The following is a 14,363-nucleotide window of genomic DNA, read 5'->3' as shown; positions in this document are numbered from 1 at the left end:
CAGCTAATCTTCACTTGGTTATTCCTGTTGGCCTTTTAAGAGGGTGTCTGTCTCTAGTAGACTCCTGACTCTCCCTAGCAGACAGAATCTCTGCTGATTTTCACAGGCAGATATTATGTGGATATTTCTTCCTGGCTCTGGAGCTCTGGGCTGGGCAACCTGGCATGGGGTTGAGACCCCACATGCCTCTTGGGGAACTGCTGTAGCTAAGATATCCTTCTGGAATCTCCACCATCACCTGTGGATGTGCAGCCAGCCCTTCTCACAGCTCTGCCCTTCCTAACCATCTCAATTTGGCTTCTGTAAATCCTTGGTTATAAAGCTTCTGTTCAGCTAGTCTTCAGTTGGTTATTTAGGTTGATTATCCTATATTCTAGTTGTGATTCCAGTTCAGTCTTGGGAGGTGGTGAGTACACATTCCATCTACTCAATTGACCTCTTGGATCCCCTGTATTCTTTATGTCTGACTGGTTCCTTTTTATGGTTTATATGTCCTTTTTTTTGTGCTGTTGAAGTTGTCATTAAGTTCCTTGAGCATTCTTATAACCATTGTTTGGAACTTCCACCTACTCTGTGATCATCTTGTATCCTTCTATCCCCAGTTTTCTTATCCTTGGGGCGACATGATGACTAAATGTGATCATCTATAAAATGCATTCAACACAGTATGAACATAAAAACATCCAATAAATGTTAATAGCTACACTCCAGCCATAAGACATTAACTTCCATTTCCCAAATGCATGCTGTTTTGTTTCATTTCCATTAGTTAGTACCTGATGACATGTCTGCTTAAAATGCCTTGCTCCCTCCCACTGCTTCACCTAGCTAACTCTTGGTTGTCCTTTAAAACTTAAGTCTTGGTGGAACTTGTTCTAATCCACCCTCCTCACAGTCTAGGACCCTCCTCTGGGCTTCCACAGTGCACTGTGCCTGTCTCCACAAAGTGAGAAGCCACTGCAGGGTTAGATCTGGCTCAAGGACCTACTATATACCAGGTCACCATTGTAGATTCTGAGTCAAGACAAAAATAAAAATAACACTCAGCTCCCGGGTTACTAACAGGATTATAAGAGATAAAGTTTGCCAAGCACTTAAGACAGTGTCAGTAATTGCTAACTATTATCATCTATCTATATTCAATACGCTCCCTCATGCCCATTGACATCTATGGTTTTTGGTTCAGTCTTCCTCTCTAAACACACATCCCACTATCATCCTTTGTAATGACCCCTCCAACATGCTAAACTCTCTCCTGGACCTCAACTCCAGTAGATTTCACCTTCACCCTACTCTAGACACACCATGAAAATATCCTGACATTGATGTTGTTGTTGGAGTGTTGGATTTTTGCAGACTTATGGTTCCAAGGACAAGGTGTTGAAATCAGGACTTACCCCACCTTCCTTCACTCAGAGCAACTCTGCTCTTTATCTATTTTATTTATTTGGGCTTTCACTTATAACTGCTTTTGCAAAAAAGTATTCTAATGCTAAACTTCTGCTCTTCCTCTCAGCACATAACTACACATTTTACTTTCCAAATAATCCAGTTGCCATTGAGGTATGGTGACACCCCACCCCTCAAAATTTCTACTTATCTACATTGCGTGCCCTTTGGCCTCTGAGGATGTATCCTTCTTTCTGTTCAAGGCTAATGCCACTATTCAGGCTAGATCTTATTTCTTTCTCATTTCCTTTGAGTTTTTATGCCATCAATTTTCCTTTCTCATATTAGGTTGGCCCACATTAAATTGCTGCTTGGGACATTTGACAATGATGGACCATTGGCAATTTCATATGGTTCAAGTTAATATATCTTTGTTCTCTCCCTCTCTCAATGTTCCTTCTTCTCAACCAAAAACAGCTACAAAAAATCCTTGTACAGGTAAGAGTAACCTTTCCATAGATTGTGTTCTTTTAGCTTTATACCGCTTTGTATTCCTACATTTAAAATCTAGACACCGTATCTCAGGTATACCTGCCTTTGCTGTCCCCCTCTCCCAATTGACATATACCCAACATATACCCAATGTTTGCTGGTATACCTGCCTCAGGTATACGTGCCTTTGCTGTCCACATCTCCCAATGACATATACCCAACAAGTGTTTGCTGAGGGTCTGGAGTTCTTATGCAATTTTTATTCACACATTCAATAAATACCTTTTGAGTATCTACATTGCGACAGACACTGTTTAAAGCACTTGGAATAGGTCATTGAACAAAGATTCCTGTTCTCTTGGAGCTTATATTCTAGCAGTAGTGAGAGGGAGGAGATACACAATAGATAAACATAATAAATAAGAGAACCATACAGTATTTTAAAATACAATAGATGTTGTGGAAGATGGAAGGGGACAGCAGAGAAAGATGACTGGGAGTTGATAGGAGGAGAAGTTGAAATTTTAAATAGATTGATCATGGTAGGCCTTATTGAAAGGTGACAAGCAAAGTTTTGAAGGAGGTAAAAGAGGTATGTGCGGGAAGTGTTCCAGACAAACAGCAAGTGCAAAGGCCCAGAGGCAGGGAAGCTAAAGGAACAAGGAGAAAAAGTAGTAGGAGATAAGGATAGAAAGGTAAGAAGAATGTTTATTATGTGGGTTCTTTGTATCAGTTATCTAATGCTACATAACAAATTGCCCTAAAATTTTAAACGACAATACACAGGAATTAAAGAGTGTCTTGGCTGGGTGGTTCTGGCTCTGAATTTCAAGATATTGCAGTTATTTGAAGTCTGGGCCTGAAGAATTTTCTGCCAAGGTGGTTCACTCACCTGGTTGGCAAGTTGGTATTTGTTGTGGGTAGGGGAGAAGGAGGTGTGGAGAAGGGCAGGGCCCAATTTTTCCCTGTATGGGACTTTTTACATGCTATTTGAGTATCCTCATGACATGACTTTTGGCTTCCCCCAGAGCAACAAATCTAACAGAGAGCAAGGCAAAACCCACAATGCCTTTTATGAGCTAGCATTTTAAGTCACACACCATCAGTTCCACTATATTCTATTGGTTACACAGGTCAGTTCTGGCTTATTGTAGGAGATAACTACCCAAAGGTATGAAAAGCAAGAGGTAAAGATCACTGGAGATCATCTTGGTGGTTGGCTACAATGGCCTTTGTAGACTGACAACAGCCTATAAAGGCTGTTGCAAATCTGTGCCTTTTACTTTGAGTGAAACAGATTTGAGCCAATATTTTATAATGATCTGACTTATTAGGATAACTCTGGCTCCTTTATGAATAGACTGGAAAGGGACAAGAAGGTAATCTAAGAAATTGGTGAAGAAGCTTTTACAGTCCAAGAGAGAGTGAACTAGGGGTGTAGTATTGTTGATGAGAGTTGGTGATATTCTGGCTATATTTTGAAAATTGAGATGGCAGGATTTGCTCATGAATTGGATGTGGGATAGAAGAGTGCAATTAAAGATGATTCCAGGAGTTTTGGAGGAATTACAAAAATGGGTTAGATATAGATCTTGCCACAAATTATCATACAACATAGGTGAGATAAAGCATGTACACAGTAGCTACACTGTAGACAGAAAGCACTGTGCTCCATAACAAAGATACAAATTCAAGTGCCAAGTAAGATGAAAAAGTTCTGGAGGTGGGTGGTGAATGTACATAATGCCACTGAACTCTACACTTAAAGTAGTCAAAATGGTAAATTTTATGTTATATATATTTAACCACAATTTTTAAAAGATGTTAACAAAACCAAAAACAAATTCAACTTCTCAGAGGGTTCGGAGGAGGAAGAGATGACCTTCGGCTAAGAAAATCCAAGAAGGCTTTGTGCAGGGGTGGTCTTTTCACCTCCAATAAGGAACAGTTTGAGCAAATTAATAGAAGAGGCAGGAAAGCTGGGGATGGGTAGGTGCACAGTAAACACTTCCATTTTGTTTGATAATAGGTAGGATGACCAAGGAGAGAGTGAACATGAAGTCAAGTAATTTTACCATTATCCTGGAGGCCATATTGAACAGTTTAACTCAAATGGCCTTGTGCAGACTGGATTGTGGGGGAGTAGACAAGGGATAGAGGTCAGTTAGGAGACAGAGTAATGATTGGATATGTCTATAATCAGACAGCTCTAGGTTTGAATCAGTTTCTGCTCCCACACATACTAGCAGGGTGACTTTGTGCAAGTTACCTCACCTCTCTAAACCTCAATATCTTTTTTTTCTTTATTGTTTCCTGTTGACATTATTGCAGCTGTCCCCATTTTCCCCCCTTTGGCGGCCTCCATCCAGATCCTGCCCCTCTCTCTCTAACCATCACCACACTGTTGTCTGTGTTTATGGGTTATACACATACATTCTTTGGCTAATGCCTTCACTTTCTTTCAAACCTTCAGTATCTTCAACTGTAAAATGGGAATAATGATAGTTGCGTATTTTATAAGGTTGCTGTGAGAATTAAATGAAATAAATATTTGCTTGCAATGACTATTATTACAGTAAGTCAGATGTGAGATTCCCAGAGCTGTGACAGTGGGAGAAGATCAGAAGAGATAACTGTTCTTAGCAAATGCCTAAGAACCAAAAAGAAGTCTTTACTCAATCCAATTTCCCTTTTCATGAGGGGCAGCATCATTTAAAGATGCAGGATCTTCCCCATGAAATGAATACTTCTCATTCAAAATCTTTCATCTCACTACATTAGCTTCTAGGGGAGAACAAGTTTCTAAAACAGAATTCATCTTTTGGTCTCATAATCCTACAGCATACGTGAATATAAATATATCTATTATAATCAGCATTTTGTGTATACAGATTTCCTTTGCTTCCTTTCTTTGTGCTTTCTGTACTCATTCATTTTTTTAAAGATTTTATTTATTTGTTTAGAGAGGTGGGAAGGGAAGGAGAGAGAGAGGGAGAGAAGCATCAATGTGTGATTGCCCCTCACATGTCCCCAACCGGGGACCTGGCCAGCAACCCAGGCATGTGCCCTGACTGGGAATTGAACTGGCAGCCCTTTGGTTCTCAGGTCCGCACTCAATCCACTAAGTTACACCAGTCAGGGCCTTCATTTTTCCCTTCATCTTCCCAATCCCCTTCCTGCTCCCACTAATTGTCCTACTTTCTTTTCCTTTCATCCTTCTCTCCTTAGACAAAAATCATATTGCAATCTTAGTTCTCTCGCTTATTACCTGAGTGCTACTGGGGCAGTTATCCTTTCCGGGCCTCAATTTTCCCTATAAAATGGGTTTAATGAGAGAGTGTCTACTTTACATGGTTGTTAAAATTACAACAAAGAACACGTTATATGGCTCCCACAGTGCCTGGTCTACAGTAAAAACTCAACATGTTCGCTCTCTTTTCATCCTTCAACTTCTACTCCCCTACTCCTCAGCCTCAAAAACCAGCAGGTAAAAACCGTGGGAAAAAAAACACCTCCAAGCTGAAAGAGGAAACACTTGAGCTGGGGGCGGAGACTGCGCGGTGCCCACGGCGCATGCGCGCTCGCCGGCTAGTTCGGGTTTCGAACTGGGGGGGGGGTGGGGGGGTGGGGAGAGGGCTTCATTTGTCCTGGCTGTCCCCTTCCCGCCCTAGGAAGTGGCAGGACCACCGCGGCGCCCCGGGTGGACTGAGCGCTCCGCGAGGAACGCCCGGGCCCTAGGGGTAAGCTCGAAAATGGCGGAGGGGAGAGAAGGAGGGGTTTGCAGGGCGGGAGGCTGGCCTCCAGAGCGGGGGTGGCGGGAAGAAGACTGCAGGGGCCCCAGTGGCGGGGCCGGGGCGGTGAGACGGGTGGACTGTGTCCGGTGCCACTTTGAGTCCGCCCCCCCCCCCCCCTGCCCCAGTCCCTCGCGGTTCCTCCGGGGGATGGCTAGTCTGGTGGGTGCAAGTGAGGGAGACGAAGGGACTTCCGTTTCCTTTTAGGCCCGGTCTGCTCAGTGGAGTTGGCGTTCGAGATTGGGGCTTGGGCCGCCCCTCCTCCGGGACCCTCCCCTCGGGACCGCGCGGGGCGCCGCGGGTGATCCGGCCGGCTCTCCTGGCACGGTGGGTACTGCCCTCACGGGCTTCCCTCTCGTTCTCCTCCCCTTTTCTTTTCTCCCCTCCCCTCCCCCCATTGGGCCCCGCGCTACGGGAGAAGGCGGGAAGGCCGCCTTTGCCCGCCAGGGATGGCAGGTCAGGGCTCTCGGCCCAGGTTTCCGGGACTGTCGTAGGAAGGCGTGGGCGAGTGGGTGCCAGCCTGAACCCCATGACCTCTAAAGTAAATCGAGTCAAGGAACTTTTTTTAGTGATCAAAGGGACCCCTCCGACACCCCCATCTGATGCCTGTGGCATGTTTGGAACTGGGTGGAGTGTGGGCGAGGAGGGCGTGTGAAACAGAAAGAATGGGAGCCAAAGAGCTTCCAGAAGAGGAAATTAGCTAGTAATTCTTTCCAACCTTTGCTGCCCTAGTCATCTTCACAGCATATTCTGTAAGTGAAACAAAATTCAGTCTAACTTTCAGTTCCATTATTTTAAGTCCGAAATACACTTAATTATTTTATTTTCGGGCGGTGTGGTTGGTTATTACTGAAACTAAGCCACGGCCCTCCTCCTCAAAAAAAAAAAAAAAAAGGAAAACGTCAATCGAAGCTTTGTAAAAACCTATCCGATTCAATAATCTACTTTTCTTTCAAATATAATCATGTCGCTAGTTCTGTAACAACTATACCTTGATTGTTAACAATGCATAGAAATTACTTTGGTAAGACTGGAGGTCACTATAGTATTTCTCTTTTTTTTACTTAACATTGTTACAACCAGTTCAAGAGAACAGTTACAGACGGCCATCTTAGAATTATAACATTTTAGAGTTGGAAGGGATCTTCGTTCAACCGTTTACAAAAACAGTAACTAAGGCACAGGAAGATTTCATGGCTTGCCTAAGGCTACTCGACTACCTAAATTAGAACCCAGGTTGCCTGCCTCCTTGCTAACTACTTTTTCTGCGCAACTGCTACACTTGAGCCGCCTCCTAGCAAGAAAATTAAATACATTCCGTTTAAAGCACGTTTCTGAAGCATATACCACTTGCGCCATGCAGCTCTGCTACAACTTTCAGTATTTTGAACATGCTTATGAAGCCGGTGCTTGAGACATTTTCTCTCATCATTCAAGAAGTGGCAAAATTTTAGGTTTAAAAGATTTATGTATACACACAGGCACATAATGTATACGCTGTTAACTTTTGTTTTCTCCAAATTTTTTTGTTGTTCAGTTACAGTTGTCCCCATTTTTCCCTTATTGCTCTCCCCTGCCTGCTAAGGTAACTTCTTGAAGGATATATAAAAATGTTAACAGTAGTTAATGGAGAATGGAGAGGGTGGGAGGCTTTTTACTTTGCACTTCACATATGGCCTCAGGTACTGTTTGAATTTCTTATAATAAACAAGTTTTGGTTTTATAATTAAAATCAAGTTTTAAAGTTAATACATGTATATGTATATCAGTATATGTCAATGGTGTATATATATATACATATATGTATGTATCAGTGGTTTGGGGGTTTTATTGTTTTTTATTTATTATGTATTAGTGGTTTGTATTGTAAGATCCAGTGTGGTTCACGTCAGACCAACTGGCAAATCATGCTCACATTTCTTCTTTGGTTTTCTTCTATTGTTTCTAATGTAAGGTGTTAAAAATTATATGTTACTAGACATATTAAATATTTTTACAAAATGTGCTAACCTTTTAAAAACTTTTTTATTGAATTTATTAGGGTGACATTGGTTAAGAAAATTACATGAAAATCCGCTAAGTTTTTGAATCAAATAATGTAGCAAACTAACATTCAGTATATTAAATTTGACACAATGAAAAAATCTTAATGTAGAATCTTTGTAGATAAGAATCATTTGAAAATTAAAACTGAAACATCCCTGGTGATTAGTAGTTCAGCTCTTTTGTTTTTATGAATAGGTTAATCAGGCCTCAAAAAAGAAAAAGTGAGTTGCTCCAGGTTACATATGTGATTATTAGCAGAGCTTGGACCAGGATCTGGGTCCCAGTCCAGTGCCCCTTGTACTATACCTATAATTTTACTGCTTTTTAGTACATTCAGTGACTCACTGTGTAGACAAAGTAATGGTGACTAAAGGTTATTTAGGCTCATTTCAGTAGTTAAGAATTCTGGAAATTAATGTGTCATTGATTTGTGTAGTGCTTGAAATATTTTAGTACTGGAAACATTCCCCTTACATTTATTGTAAAAATAATTTGTTTAGTGAATCCTTTGTTTATATTATAAATGCTTAAAGACCCCGAAATGTGGAATTATGTATTTCATTGTTTTTGAGTGTTTTTTTTTGTATTATTTAAGTCTGATAGCTAGTGCTAACAGGGAAGAAAAGCTATGGTTTGTGTGAAAACAAAACCATTTATTGAGCACCTACTCTGTGCCAGTCATTGTACTGTGTGGTAGGGTTACAAAGGTGAATATGGCAACATAGATGCCCTTATTTTGAGACTGGAAGATTACCATTAGCTGTTAATTCTCAAACTTAATCTCTGCTCTAATCTGGTAATAGTATTATAAAGTGTAATCTGTAGCACTGTTTAAGTTAATTGTGTGAGTAGTTTTCAGGAAACAAACACTGGTAAAATAAGAAGGTGATATTGAACAAATGTTAGTTTTGTATCCTAGAGGCCATGTGGTACATTGGGAAGAACCCTTTTGTGGATGACTGGGTTTCTTGTCTTGGCTTTGTTTCCAATTAGCTGTGCGATTGTGAGCAAGTCACCAAATCTCAGTGCCTCCATATTTCTTTTTCCATAACTGTTTTTCACGTATGTGTTCCATTTAATTCAAAACCTGAAGAGAGTATTTAGAATATTATATACTATAAAAGAAATGTGCTTATTATAGAAAATTTATGAGATTCAGGGTAATATACAGCTAATTCAGTATAACCCATATTCTTTTATATTTACTTATTTTTTATTTAGGATTATATTGTATATAGATTGTTTTAATCCTTTCAATATTCTGTATTGAATATTTCCTTTGTCATGAAGTCTTTCAAAATATAGTTTTTTTATGTATTCAGCATATTATTCTCTACCACCTTTCCTTCATCTGTAGAGTAACAGGTTTGAGCTGGGTGATTCAAAGATTCAAAACCCATTATAGTAGTTTTTTAAAAAACGAATTATCTCAGATTTTGTCAATGAAAAAAATCCCATTTAACAATCCCAAATCTGTTTGAAATAAATATCTCAAATAAAGGGACAAGAAACTAAGAATAATGCGGAGATGCATTCCCTAATAATTTATGGTTTATACTTTCATGTATTTTAAAATTTCACATGCTAAATACTTAGGTTTAATTTGTTGGAGGTGTATGTGGTACATGTATCATTGTGTTAAAAAGCTGACGTGTTTTAGTTTGATTTCGTAAGGTGGGTATGTAATAGGTCAAAGAGTGAGAAACTGGGCTTCTGAATTTTATATTCTGGGATTATAGCACAGAGGAGAGAAAATTTGGAAGTTAAGAAGTGTTCAATAACTTGCCCAAGGTCCAAATAGCTATTGAGTTGCAGAGGTAGAATTCGAATCCAGATTTCTCTGATTCCAGTGCTCCTACTTTTCTTCTATTGCATGCTGTATTTTGAAAGATGAAGATCTCTTAAACATATTTCTTTATGGTATTGCTTTGATCAAAATTAACCAATTTGTTTTGTTGGGTTTTTTTTTTAGTACATTGAGCTGAGGTGAGAAATGTTGAAATAGCATTTTATGAAAATGGTTTTAGGCTGAGATAATGAACACACCGTGAACACCTTCTACTTTGAGCTAAGCTTTAATATCAATGTTTTGGCAGTGGTTGACATGTAGTAAGTAGGTGCCTGGTTTAAAAAAATGTTGACTGAATACTCTTGCTTGTTACAAAGAAATGTATTAGATGAAAAAGGAAAAAAATTAACTTTCTAGGTGCTCCAGGTAATAGAAAAGAAAGGCCTATCTTCTGAGAAATTAAGCAAAGTAGTTGTACATTAGTTATTCTATCTACCATAAGGATTTGAGGACAAACTTAAGAATTACATGTTTTATCTGTTCCTTATATAACTTAATAGTATGTTGTCCTTTCTGTGATAAAATCATATTTATATTCATTTTGTAGGGCCTGGCATGGACTTTTATTATTTTCTATTGAAGATTTTATTTATTTATATTTAGACAGAGAGGAAGGGAGGGAAACATCAATGTGTGGTTGCCTCTTACACACCCCTGACTGGGGATCTGGCCTGCAACACAGGCGTGTGCCCTGACTGGGAATCCAACCAGTGACCCTTTGGTTCACAGGCCTGTACTCAGTCTACTGAGCCACACCAGCCAGGGCAAACTTTTATTTTTAATTATGGTATAGTCAGGGGTGTCCAAACTTTTGGCATCTCTGGGCCACATTGGAAGAATTGTCTTGGGCCACACATTAAATATACAAACACCAATGAAAACTGCTGGGCAAACAAAAATGGGTTTTGAATAAATTTACAATTTTGTGTTGGGCCACATGCATACCCACGGGCCGCAGGCTGGACACTGTTGGTATAGATGTAGTTCTGCTATTTGATACATTTTGGGATTTGATTTTGGATTTCGGTGTGATTGGTACCCAGTCTTTAAGGGTACATGTGATTCTTAACATGATGTGCTTTTATAAAAATGTGCTTTTAGGAATCTAGGTCATGGTAAAAGTGCGGTTTACCTGTGTGGGTGAGGAAAAATAATTTTCCTCTACCCTTCTGAGTTCTTCTGGCTGGTTTAAAATCGAATTGAAATGAGACAGATTACAAAGAGAAAATAACCAGATTTATTGTGTATGTACACATGGAGGCTCTGTAAGGTTACGAGACCCCAGGACAAATTGGGCAGTTGAGAGGGAGGCAGGGATCTGGGACTTCAAAGGAAAAGTAGGCAATTCAGAGGTAAATGAGAGAAAGCAAACATGCAATAAGGAAACAAAGTCTTGTCATGGCAGCCAGAAACAATGGGGAGTCTCCGGACTTTGCAGGTTCCTCTCTGCCACCCTTGTATTACATTATGCTAAAGTGACAGTTCCTTTAAGCAGGTTTTCCATCTGCATTCCTTTCGACTGCTAAGAGGGAGGTTCAAAGGTTCTTTCTAAGCCTTTTTCTTAAAAATAAGCAGCTTAAAATAATTAATATTTCAAAGGGGCATGTTTTGGAGTGGCAAACTCTGCTTCCCCTCTCCTGTATAGACTGGGAATAGCTTGAACTCAGATGGTCAGACAGAGAACAACTGAGTGAGTTAAGGCTGATTTCCTAAACGGGGCAAAGCTGGTGCCACTGTGCACTCTCTGGTATATCTCTAAATACTTAAATATTGTTTGAACTTTTATACTTATTCCTGTAATAATTTTATTGACCTGAAAACACAGGCCTATCAGCATATATTGGTATGCAATTTACCTTTCTGTGTATGGCTCCAGCTAATTTTTCAGCTCTTGAAAGGGCAAGGAGCCTAACATTTTGTGTTACCTCACCGGACTACCCCTTCTGCCAGTAATCCTTACAGTAATTTCCTTAGACCTACATTGGTCATAATGACTGGGTTTAATTTTTGACTGCTATTACTGGTCATGGGATCTTTGATGAGTAACACCCAGCCAGAAAACCAGTTTCCCCATATTTCAAATGGGTGTTATGATATATTGTATAGGTTTAATTAGATACCACCTATGAAAGCATTCTAAATTGTAAAGTACACTGCATATTTTAGTTATCATCAGAGGTAACATGGTGAAAAAAGAGGATAAGCTGTGGAATTACAAGTTCATGCTTAAATTTTGCCCTTGTGTTAAAAGAAGTAGGATTAGAAATTTTTAGTTTCAGTTAAGCATGTTTTAGTAGGTTAGAGACAGTATTTACATGTAGTTAAAAGGTGGGATGGAGGGAAATAAATTTGTAAGTGTTTAGTACACATGGGCACTTATTAGATATTTTGTACTGTTTTAATTTGGCTTATAATAACTTATTGTGGCAAATAAGTGATTTTTTTCTTTTTTTTTCTAAAAGACTTTGTGTCTTTTTAGAAAATTAATTTATTGATTTTTTAGGGAGAGAAACATCAATCTGTTCCACCTATCTATGCATTCATTGGCTGATTCTTATACATGCTCTGACCTGGGATTAAACCCACAACCTTGGCATATTGGGATGGCACTCTAACCAACTGATCTACTCAGGACTTTTGTGTCAGATCTTTAATTCAAACCCAGATAGAAGACAAAACTATTAAATGTTTTCATGTGGGCAGCAGAGTAGCTTTCAGATAGAATTAAATATTTTTACTGAGGAAAAAAGGTAAGATGTTGGCTTTTATTTAAAACTTATTTCAATACTTGCTGGAGATCCCAACATGCTCGTGGAAGAGAATACTTAATTCTAGGAAATATCTAGTATCACTATTTCCCATTCACTGAGTCATCCATTAAAAGGACCTTATCATGCCCTGGCTGTTGTAGTTCAGTGGGTTGAGTGTGGTCTGTGAACCAAAGGGTTACCAGTTTGATTCCCAGTCAGGGCACATGCCTGGGTTGTGGGCCAGGTCCCCAATGGAGGGCACATGAGGGGCAACCACACATTGATGTTTATCTTCCTTTCTTTCTCCCATCCTTCCTCTCTCTAAAAATAAATAAATAAAATCTTTTTTTTAACGACCTCATCACTGCCCTTATGGAACCATATGATTTTTAAGTACTGAATCCTAATCATTCTGTCAGGATAAGTTATCTGGACAAATATCAAGTAGAGTAAGTTCCAGTTCTGTGCCACTAATCAGCGGTATGGTCTTAGTCAAATATTTAACTTCCTTATGGGCTTAGTAGATTGGAGCATCATCTAGATACACCAAGGTTGTGGATTCCATCTCCAGTCAGGGCACATACAAGAATCAACCAATGAACGTGTGAATGAGTGGAACAACAAATTGATGTTTCTCTCCCTCCCTCTCTAAAAAATCAATAAGTAAAAATTGTAAAAACTTCCTTGTGCTTTAGTTGCCTTATTTTTAAAATGAAAGAGTGGCCCTGGATGGTGTGGCTTAGTTGGTTGGAGTGTCATCCTGTAAACCTTAAGTTCGCAGGTTTGACTCCCTATCAGGGCACATGACTGGGTTGCAGGTTGGATCCCCAGTTGGGGGCATGTGCAAGAGGCAACCAATCGATGTTCCTTCCCCTCCCTTCCCCTCTCTCTCTAAAAGAAAAGAAAGAGTGATTTCTGTTATCCTATTCAGCACATAATTATGGTGATCAGGTTTTCCTTGTGGGTGTCTATAAAATATAATGGCTTTACTTTGCAGTGTACTTGATTTGAGCTGCCCTTTTGTAAAAATTATTTTAAGAAAAATTTTGGCCAAAGATCAGGGGAGCCTCTTCTTACTAGGCTCCAAATTAATTATTTTTACAAGGCAGTGAGTTGAACAGGTCATAACTCCAGCAGTAGACATCACTCAAAACATTTTTCAACAAAGTCCTTTTATTTTTCAACTCAAGTTAGCAGTATGTCTCAATCAGGACTCACCTGTTTCTTAGCCTTCTGTTAGTGATATACTGCCACCCAAGAAATGGACCAAAATACATTTGTTCATGGCTAGCCCCCGTGATTACTGCTTTTATCAAGAGTTGACTGTATCCTTTTTTCTAATCTGCTGATCGACAATGTTGACATCAGTTTAAAATTTCTCCTTTTTCATCAGGGTTGCTCAGATGCAGTCATCTAACAGTAATATTACAAAGTAACAAACTGGCAAAAATTCTCAGAATAGGCAAAAAATTAATGACCAAGAACATATCCTTTCCTCTCCTTTTCGTAAGTCATAAAATTATTTTCTGTGAATGAAAAGCCAAAACTTTGCAATACTAGTCCCTGATATTGATAGTTTACTGGGACAATGTTTTCACAGATGAAGTTTCCACATTGCCACATGGAAAATAGCCAAAATAACACCCCCAGTCTTCTGGACAGGATTGTGTAAGAGGCCTGACTAATCAACAGCCCAGCTGCTTTTGCTTTTCTTTTCTTTTTTTATTGTTTTTCTTTTTTAAAAATTTTATTCATTTTTTTAGAGAGAAGAAGGGAGGGAGAAAGAGGGAAGGAAACATTGATCAGTTGTCCCTTGCATGCTCCCAACTGGGGACCTGGCCTGCAACCAAGGCTTGTACCCCGATGGGAATCAAATTGGCAATCAGCCCACTGAACCACACCAGTGAGGGCCAAACTGCTTTTTCTTTTGATTAGAATCTAGTATATTTGCTGGATAAAATTTAGAAAATTAAGAAAAACAATAATAAAAATCAGTAATCCCACTATGAAGAGATAATCAGTAGAATTTTAATGCATAATTTAGCC

At 39.4% G+C, this 14,363-nt stretch overlaps 1 protein-coding gene across 4 annotated transcripts in view; it reads left to right on the top strand.

Moving 5' to 3' along the window:
• Positions 1 to 5,491: 5,491 nt before the first annotated feature.
• LOC123827723 (X-linked inhibitor of apoptosis) overlaps positions 5,492 to 14,363 on the top strand; it is a 37,407-nt gene continuing 28,535 nt past the window's right edge. For 2 of the 4 annotated variants that reach the window (XM_045852185.1, XM_045852184.1), the window contains exon 1: positions 5,784 to 5,999. The gene's annotated coding sequence lies outside the window, so the exon portion shown is untranslated. Of the gene's footprint in view, positions 5,622 to 5,783; positions 6,000 to 14,363 lie in introns of those variants that run through there. The other 2 variants (XM_045852182.1, XM_045852183.1) reach the window with 2 other exon arrangements.

This window comes from Phyllostomus hastatus, unplaced genomic scaffold, assembly GCF_019186645.2.
Source record: "Phyllostomus hastatus isolate PE091 unplaced genomic scaffold, TTU_PhHast_1.1 phas_contig_90, whole genome shotgun sequence".
Classification (NCBI taxonomy): Eukaryota; Metazoa; Chordata; class Mammalia; order Chiroptera; family Phyllostomidae; genus Phyllostomus; species Phyllostomus hastatus.
Note: the sequence above shows the minus strand (reverse complement) of the source record. Positions and strands in the feature narration are given on the sequence as shown.